The sequence below is a fragment of the Trichechus manatus genome, unplaced genomic scaffold (assembly GCF_000243295.1).
Source record: "Trichechus manatus latirostris isolate Lorelei unplaced genomic scaffold, TriManLat1.0 scaffold00016, whole genome shotgun sequence".
Classification (NCBI taxonomy): Eukaryota; Metazoa; Chordata; class Mammalia; order Sirenia; family Trichechidae; genus Trichechus; species Trichechus manatus.
This window is the reverse complement of record NW_004443952.1, coordinates 27,278,668-27,288,044: the sequence shown is the minus strand read 5'-3', so window position 1 is coordinate 27,288,044 and position 9,377 is coordinate 27,278,668. Positions and strand designations below refer to the sequence as shown.

The 9,377-nt window shown below is 41.5% G+C and overlaps 1 protein-coding gene across 1 annotated transcript in view; it reads left to right on the top strand.

Moving 5' to 3' along the window:
- The first annotated feature begins 4,470 nt into the window (after positions 1 to 4,470).
- Positions 4,471 to 9,377, top strand: part of UBAP1 (ubiquitin associated protein 1) — an 88,051-nt gene continuing 83,144 nt past the window's right edge. Inside the window, exon 1 of the mRNA XM_004372328.2 lies at positions 4,471 to 4,592. The gene's annotated coding sequence lies outside the window, so the exon portion shown is untranslated. The remainder of the gene's footprint in view (positions 4,593 to 9,377) is intronic.

Sequence of the window (9,377 nt, the reverse complement as noted above, 5' to 3'; positions counted from 1 at the left end):
TAACAGGAATTATCTAGGCAGTGGGATTAAAGGCTAGTTTTATTTTCCTTACCCTTTTCCCATATTAAAAATCTAATAAATGTTATAACACTATAAAAAAAATTATCAGTGATGTTGACTATCTTTTCATGTTCACTGGCTATTTGTATTTCTTCCAGTTTGTCTTTTTACTTTGTGTATGGGGTCTTTGGCCATCAACAAATCTATCAATCATTTTTTATGGTTTCTGAATTTAGTGTCATGATTAGACAAGCTCTTCCCATCCCATTACAAAAAATATTCTATATTCTCTTTTAATATTTTAGAGTTTACATTATCATCCTTTTGGAATTTGTAATCATATTTATCCATTCATGGTCATCAGGATAATTGCATCTTTATATTATGGTCGTCACATAGGTCTTAGAATTGTAAGGAGTCTCAGAGGTCAGCCAGAGACCTGAGTCCTTAATTGTAACTATGAGCTTCTGGGTAAGCGCAAAGGGTTTCAACCTGACCTTCAAGGCTCTAATGATTCATCCCAACTCTTCTCTTGGTTTTCCTAGGAAAAAATATTCCTTTGCCAAGGACACTAGTCACTTCACAACCTCAGAAACATTAAACCCAAGCCAACCTTCTTCCCTTTTGGTTTCTCCAATCTTATCTCCTTGTGCTCTCCCACACATATCCTTTGCTCTACTTACTGATTCTGAATTTTCCTGGAACTTTCCTGCATCCATGCTTTTGTTCAGACTGTTCTTACTCCTTTAGGTAACCTTCATTTTACCTGTCCTTTAAGGCCTAACTTAAATGCTTCCATTCTCCGTGAAGTCTTTCTTGATTTCTCAAGTCCATCTGAACTCTCCTTCCTCTCTACTCTTCAGGCATGGAACGTGCTATCTAAGAAACCCAGGTGATTTTCTTCCAGGTATTATCATTATCTGTACACCTCTCTGATTGCCTCATTGGACCTCTGTGAGAACATCTTTCTAGACTCATGGTGCCTGCCACATATTAGGACTTAGTCACTGCTGGATGGTTGAATGAATAAAAGATTTTAGAGCTGTCTTTCCTGCCTCTGCTCTTAGATACTCTAAATGCCTAGGGTATAAACGAAGGGAGAAAGAAAAGGGGGATAGGGAGGAGTGCAACCTGGTGCTCCTTGGGCTGGAATGCTGCTGCAGACCAGCAGGTGTACTGGATGCTGTTCAGATGCACTGGTAGGGAAAGACATAGAGCAGTGGCAGCAGAAGACTGGCATCCTATTTAGCCTATTCTAGCCCCTGGTGAGTCACACCTTGAAACTGACAAGTATAAGTCACTCTTAGGAAGGTGAAGAAGTGTTTTTTCTTTTTTTTTTTTTTCCGGGAAATGTCCCCACTTCCTTTCTGTTTCTCAAAAATGTGTAAACTCTGTGGGATGTGGGGGGAACATGACAGGCTGGCCCAGGAGTGGATACTCAGCAACCTGGTCCCTACTTAAAGCAAGAGGCCAGAGGAAAAAAAAAAAAAAACTTGGATCAGGAGACCTAGGCTGATGGGGAATCTCAAGAAGTCCCTGCCTGGTGGGGGAGCCTTGTTTCTAGTCTCAGGGAGTCTTACTCTGAAAGGAGAGGCAGAAGCCCAGCCCTCCCAGGGTTTTTCCTTCCTTATCCTCCATGGCACTGTAGTCTTCTGATTCCTTCGTACTTCTCTGGCTACTATTTTTCCATCTCTTTCTCTGCTTCCTCTTCCATGCCCTATATATTAGTGTTCCTAAGGGTTCTAGCCTCAGAAATTTTGATTAATCTTTTTCCATTCTTCCAGCCAAACCTGGAAGAATTTGACTCAGGTCAAAAACCTTAGAGTCATCCTTGCTTCCTCTCATTTCCTTCATTCATCCTACCTGTGAATGAATTTTATGGCTCTATCTTCAAAATGTACCTAGACCCTGTCTATTTCTAGTCATCTTCATTACTAGCACTCTGGTCCACGGCACTATTATCTCTTGCTTGGAATACTTCAATAATCTCTTAGTGATTTTTCTTCTTCCATTCTTGCCTCTCTTTTGTTAATTCTCAGTGTAGTAGCTAAGTGATCCTGTTAAGAAGTCTAATCATGTCCCTCCTATTTTCAAAACTCTCCCGTGGCTTTTCAGCTTATTCAGAGTAAACGTCCAAAGTTCTTAAAATGATTTATAATGACCTATGTGACTTAGCCCCCTGCTACCTCTTTGACTTCATCTCTGCTACTCTTCTCTTTGCTCACTCCATTCAAGCCCCACTGGGCTGCTCACTGTACCTAGGGCATAGGAGGTGAGCTTCTATCTCAGGGCTTTTGTACTTGCTGTTCCCTTGGACTGGCATTTTCTTTTCCTAGATAGCTCCATAGTTCATTTCCTCACTTTCTTTAGGTCTTTACTCATATGCCACCTTTCAGTAATGCTTTCCCTGGCCACCTTTTCTAAATTTAAACCGTTGATATTTTCTAGTTTTTTTCCCCTGCTTTATTCTTCTTCTTAGCACTTATCACCATTGTCTGTTAGCTGCCTTCCTCTAGAATGTAAACTCCACGAAAGCAGGGATTATTTTGTCTATTTTATATATTGTTGTATCTTCAGTGCTTAGAACAGTGCCTGGCACATTGAAGGCACTCAATAAATACTTGTTGAATGAATGAATGAAAACCTTACTTGTTTAACGAGTACCAACATACTGCATATGTGTACTCCTTACCTCTTTCCTGGGTTCCAAGCCTACATTTCCTCCCAACATCTCTCAAGAAAATTTTGCCATTGTCTTAGTCTCAGTTTGACCAATTGAACTCATTATCTCCCTTAGTACTTCAGTGAACCTTAGGTCCTGCTTGCCTCTGTTCACAAGAGACCCCCAAAACTTGGCTCTTTCTCCTTCTTATTCTCCTCCTCCCCCCACCAAAAAAAAAAAAAAAAAAAAACACCAAAGAAACCATTGCTGCCAAGTCAATTACGACTCGTAGTGACCCTATAGGACAAAGTAGAACTGCCCCATACGGTTTCCAAGGAATAGCTGGTGGATTTGAACTGCCAACCTTCTGGTTAGCAGCCATAGCTCTTAACCACTATGCCACTAGGGCTCCTTCTCTTCCTCCCATATAATCAAAAAAACCAAACCCATTGCCATCAAGTCGATTCTGACTCATAGTGACCCTATAGGAGAGAACAGAACTGTCCCATAGGATTTCCAAGGAGTGGCTGGTGGACTTGAGCTGCCGACCTTTTGGTAAGCAGTTGAGCTCTTAACCACTGCGCCACCAGGGCTCCTCCTCCCATATAGTAGCTCTCTAAATCTAATTGAGTCTATCTCCTAAATCTTGCTACAGTTCATCCCCTAGTCTCCATCCTCCACTGCTTCTGCTTTCAGGTGTTCGTCATCTTTTAGAAGTCTATCAGTAGTCTCTAATCCATTTTATTCACTGTTACCATTTTAATTCTCCTGATGAAGAGCTTTACTCAGCTCACTGCTCTCTTCAAAAACCTTCAGTGGCTGCCCATTATTTGAATTAAGTAGGCAAACAATCTAGGATTAATGAGTTGCTATTTTATGCTCTCTTTGATCCCCCTTTCTGGAATGCCCAACTTCTCTTCTTGCCAGTTAAAACTGCCACACCCTTCAAAGTACAAATACCATCTTCTCTGATACTGGAGCTTTGGAGAGAAAACAAGGCTGGAGAAGACGTTAAAGTGTATACATTCTTTACTCAGCCAGAAAGTGTAGAGAAAGAAGTTCTTCCTAATCCCTTAGCCAGACGTAAACTTTCCCAAAGCAATACCTCCACGTGTTACACCATTATTACTTCTTACTTTTATTAGACTTAACTGTTTATGCATCTATTTTTTCCGTCGGTTATGAACTTCTGGTAACAGAGATTCATCTCATTCAGTTATGAATCTTCTATGCACCTAATTCCAGGAGACATCCGATAAACACAGAAGGCAGTAAAAAACTGGGATTAATTTACCTGGTTTAAACTCGTTGAATGTCAGAACTGGAGGGAAATTGATGTCATCTTGTCATTTATAAACGGGGAAAGTGGGTTCCAGAGAGGATAAGACTTGTACCATGTCACTTATCCGGGACCGGAAGCCAGGCATCCTGCTTCCCAAGTAGGATTCGGTGCTAAATCTTTGTGCGTCCCTTCTCGATTCAAAGGTCTCGGCTTCCCAGCCTCGGCCGTCTCCCCAACCCCTACGCTTTACTCTCTTAGTGACTCCTTGTCTTCAACCCTTTCGTCTGCAAGGTTTACCCATTCCAATCGCAACGCCCCGGGCTGCAGAAGCAGCTCAGCGTTAAAGAGGTCAGTTACGTCACCGTCGACTCCTCCCATAGTTGCGGGCGGGTGGAGCGCGGCGCCATGACGTCACACGCCCAAGGGGGCGGAGCCGTGTGGGTAAGGAGGAAGGAAGTAGGACTTCAACATGGCGGCTGCGGTAGTGGCGGTGTCTACGGTGACGGCCTGGCCCGGGGCGGGCAGAATTGGAGGTGGTGGCGTTCGCTCTCCCTAGGGGCCGTCAGGAGCTCAGCGGGGACCGAGCCAGGGCCGCCGGCCGGCGCCAGCACCTTTTGGCTTCTGGGACGGCGGCGGTAGCGGCGTCAGGTGAGGGGGCCTCTATCTGGGGAAGGGAGGAGAAAGGGGCGGAGTTGGGGGGGAAGGGGCCTCGTGTTGGGAGACAGATGGGGGAGGGAACTGGGGGAAGACCCTGGCGGGATGAAAAGAACTAGGGGAAAGGGAGAAGGGACCGGAGATTAGTGACTTGGGGTCACTAATTCTAGGAGAGAAGAGTATGAGTGAGAAGATCAGAGTTGAAGGGGCAGAGGGCAGATGGGATGTGGAAAAATTAGTTCGGATTAAGGAGACTGAAGATAGAGCAATTGAATCTGGTTAGAGTGAGAGCTTCATAGGAACTAGGTGAAAGATGGGGAGGTAGACCCAGATTTTAGTAAAGACAATTAGGGATGGGGAGTTGAGGTTAGAAACTGATTTAGTTCTCTCCCAGGCGGTGAGATTAGGGAGAAAGGGAGGAGACCATACCTGGGTGACTGAGCTTTGGGGATATTTTTTGTCATTGTCTGGTTTTCTCCAGGTATGTTTATCTTGCTTTTGTGGTTTGTTTCTTGGGTGGAGACTTACTTGTACAGTTAACCTGGGTTTCAAAAACAGCCTAACACCTGTGAAACGTCAAGTTATATTTCATGTATTTGATCTATACCAGTGATCTTTGACCTTTGTGGTGTTGCCACACGTAGTTGTTGCCAGACTAGCCTTTTAAAAGTGTGGCTGGGCATAAAAATACATTTTATGTTAAATAAAATTTTGAGAATTTTTAGACACCATCAGGTGTTTAGCTAAACCAGATTTGGTGATTAACTATTAAATATATTTTGTTCTTAGCTCACCTGCTAGTTCTTTGTCTCTTCCTCAGTTCTGTTATTAGTATTTAAGAGTTTGGATAGATGTAATGGATGTTTTCCTTTTAAATTTTGTCAGATTTGATGGTGGGAGAAGCAAGACACTTAGTTTTTAGTGATACATACCTCTTTCCAGGTAACTTCCCAACCTAGTTAAACTGGAAGTTTCTGTATTATCGTACATCAAAGAATGTGAAATGTTCAAAGTCTAAAAGAATTACGTTGTCTGCATTAACTTACTTTCTTTAAGTGGAATTTTATGAGTTAAATTTTTGTTCTAGTTGGCCCTATTCTTTCTGCTACTTATTTAAGATTTAATGAATGCCTACTGTGTGTTGCATTAATAATGTGTATTGCATTATATTTATGGAAATGGGAAAATTAATGTTTCCCCAGTTTTTAGTCTTTAGTGAGCATCTCGATCAATGCACAGCAGGTTGACAAATCACTTATTAACCTACTGTGGTCTCATTGGGGAAGAAGATGTTATTTTACAAATGAAGGCAAAGGAAGAAAATTAAAGTATGCAAGTATAAGAACTTAATTTCTTTTGTTTAGTATTTAAGACTCGTTACCTCATCATGACATTGTATGTGTATCTGAAAGGTTTAATTTTTCCTTTTAATTTTGAAGAGGACAGTAACAGTATTGTGATAAGACAATACTAGGTCTGTAGATAACTCTCATCAATACTTGTAAGTTCACCTTTCTTTGACTGGGAAATGTTGCTTTATTTTGTGCTTTTGTCCTTCTCTTGATTATGGTAAGGTGTTTAAAATGAGGATCCCAGAACTGAATTTTTCTTTTTTTTTTTTTTTTTGAGAAAAGTGGGGATCAGAGAGATTGAGTAATTTAACTAAGGTTACAGTTATGGTAGAATGTGGGTTTGACTCAGGTCTGTCCAACCTCAATGCCCATGCTTCATCTGTTAAATGCCATTTTGCCACTCTTAGGTGGTCACAAAAAATCCAAACCAAACCCATTGCCGCTGAGTCGATTCTGACTCATAGTGACCATATAGGGCCATTCCAATTCCTGTAAACTAAACGATAAACACTGGTTTTAAAGTAATGCCGTTTTAAATTACTTGTTCTTACTGGAATAGGAGTGTGACTGGAATGATAAATAGTTCATTAAATTTTAGTCACTTATGATGTCCTCAGTATTCTAGGAGGAAATGAATACCTAAATATTTTGTAGTGTACAAAATAAGCTGGAAAAACTGGATAAGGACTAAAAGTTTTGTTTTTTTTGTATTGCTGAGTCAGATCGGACCCAGTTGATTAAGGGCCAAAATTTGTATTTGGCAATAATCTGCATATGTTCTCAGAGCTCTGGATTGTTCATTATCAGTTGCTTAATATTTACTAAACACTTCCAGTGTTTGAGTCATAGTAATTGTGAATCTCGTCAAGAGATTCAAGTCAAGAGCCAGCAGTGTATGTTTTGGTTGCTTTACTTCCTCCACAACACTTAATATTGTCAGACCTTTGAATTTTTTTCTAATCTTGTAGGTTTGAAATAGTATCTGTTGTGTTACTATTAGCATTTCCCTAAGTTGAACATCTTTTCATATTTTCAATGACCATTTGTGTTTCTTCTGTGAAGTATGTAATCAAGTTCTTTGCCTTTGGAGAGGGGGATTGTTTCTCTTTTTCTGATTGATTTTACCAGTTCTTTGTATATTATGTGGGAGAAAGATGAGGCAGTCTGCTTCCAGAAAGATTGCAGCCTTGGACACCCTGTGGGGCAGTTCTCCTCTGTCCTTCAGGGTTGTTTTGAGTCAGAATCTACTCGACGGCAGTGGGTTATATATTCTGGATGCTAATTATTTATTAATTTATGGGTTGCAAATATCCTCTCCCAGTTAGTGACTTGTCTTCATCTTATCATAGTCTTTAGGTGATAAAAGTTCATAATTTAATGAATGAAATTTTTCAGTCTTTTTATGGTTTGTGCTTTTCATGTCTCTTCTGCCAGGCATGCTATTTTAATAAATACAACAGTGTATCTATAATGTGGCATCTAAACTGACGTTTGGTTCCAAATATCTGCTTGAGTAAGCATTAGAAAGGCAAGCTGTTACTTGTTTCTCAGGAGTTAGCTTGCCTCTCTTTGAAGTTATAAGGCCAGAGGGCTTTGAAAGCAGCTTGAATTGTGCCTTATACACAGGTTACATGTTTTCCAAAACTGAGACACCAGCAGATTTATGAATGAGCTGTGCATATTACTAAATGTTAGTAATGTGGTAGACAATGAGAGCCCTTTCTCCTGTGGACAGTATTTGTTTTTGTTTTTGTTTTTTTAAATTGTACTTCAGGTGAAGGCTTACAGAACAAATAGTTTCTCGTGAAACAGTAGTACACATATTGTTTTATGACAGTGGTTAACAACCCCACAACATATCAACCTTCTAACTTCTCAACCTTTATTTTGGTGAAAATACACATAGCCAGAGACACACCATTTCAAAAATTTCTACATGCACAGTTCAGTGACATTGACAACGCTCTTCCAATTGCGGTGTTATTCTCCCTTAAGATGAAGGCTTATAGAACAAAATAGTTTCTCATTTAACAGTTACTACAAATGTTGCCCTATGACAATGGTTAACAATCTCACAACACATCAACAATATCCTTACTCAACCTTGGGTCCCCTATCACCAGCTTCCTTGTCCCCTTCTGCCTTCTGGCCCTTGTCACTGGACTCCTGTACCTCGTTAGCCTCATTTGGTTTTACGGGGCTGGGGTGTGGACAGTATTTGATACAGTACATAGTGAGTCACTCAGTCTAAGCTGTTAGTACTTCTAAAATATTTTCTGAAAGTTTTTTTTTTTTTTTGATGGTTTTAATGAAGAGAAGTTTATTTTCTCATAGTCAAAGTACGCTAAAAGTCCAAATTCAGGATGTCAGCTCCAGGGGAAGTCTTCCTCTGTTGGCCTTCTCATCAGTGTTGCCCCGGACTAGGAGCTGCTTTGTGCAGGGATCCTGGTCCAAAGGACGCGCTCTGCTTCTCATACTGCTTTCTTGATGGTATGAGGTCCGCCTGTCTCACTGCTCACTTCTGTCTTTTATATCTCAAGAGATTGCCTCAGGACACAATCCAGTCTCATAGTTCAGGTCCTGCCTTACTAACACAACTGCCATCCATCCTCCCTCATTAACATCATAGAGGCAGGTTTACAACATACAGGAGAATCACACAGTACCAGGAATCATGACCTAGCCAAATTGATACATAGATTTTTTGGGGGACATAATGCAAACCATGACATTCCACCCTTTGACCCCCCAAAAATCACATCCTTGCAACGTGGAAAACATATTCACCCCATCATATCATAGCAAGTCTTAACTCCAAGTCCAAAATCCTAAAATTCCTCTTCATCTGTGAAATCTAGAATACAAGTCATCTGCTCCCAAAGGTACAGAGCAGAACAGGCACAAGCTAGACATTTCCATTACAAATGGGAGAAACTAGAGGAAAAGAAGTGATAACAGGCATCAAGCAAGTTAGCAGAACACATTACATTAGCCCTCAAGGCTTTGAAAATGATCTTCTGTTCTCTGAGACAGTTTACACAATAGCTCTGCCGTCCAGACTCTAGATATTGGCCAGTCTCTGGATTCTGAGTGTCCAGGCGCACTGGGACAGCAACTCTGCTCCCTTGGCTTTTAGATGCACCATTCTCCTAGTCCATGGGAGTGACAACTCCACCCTTAGAAACACCAGAGGCCATGGCTCCACCCTTTGAAACCCCTGAGGTCACGGCCATACCTTTTGAGACTTAAGCAGCTCAGCTTCTTGTGTCCCTTGTCTCTTCAGCTTCTGCTTCTGTTTCCTGTGGCCTCTTGGCCCTCGGGCCTCATGCACGCATCTGCCCTGCTGGGGCAAGTGTTCCAAAGCTCTGTAGCTCCACCAGTATAAGTGTCCGGAGGCACCCCACTCTGCCAGGAAGCCTGTCACGCA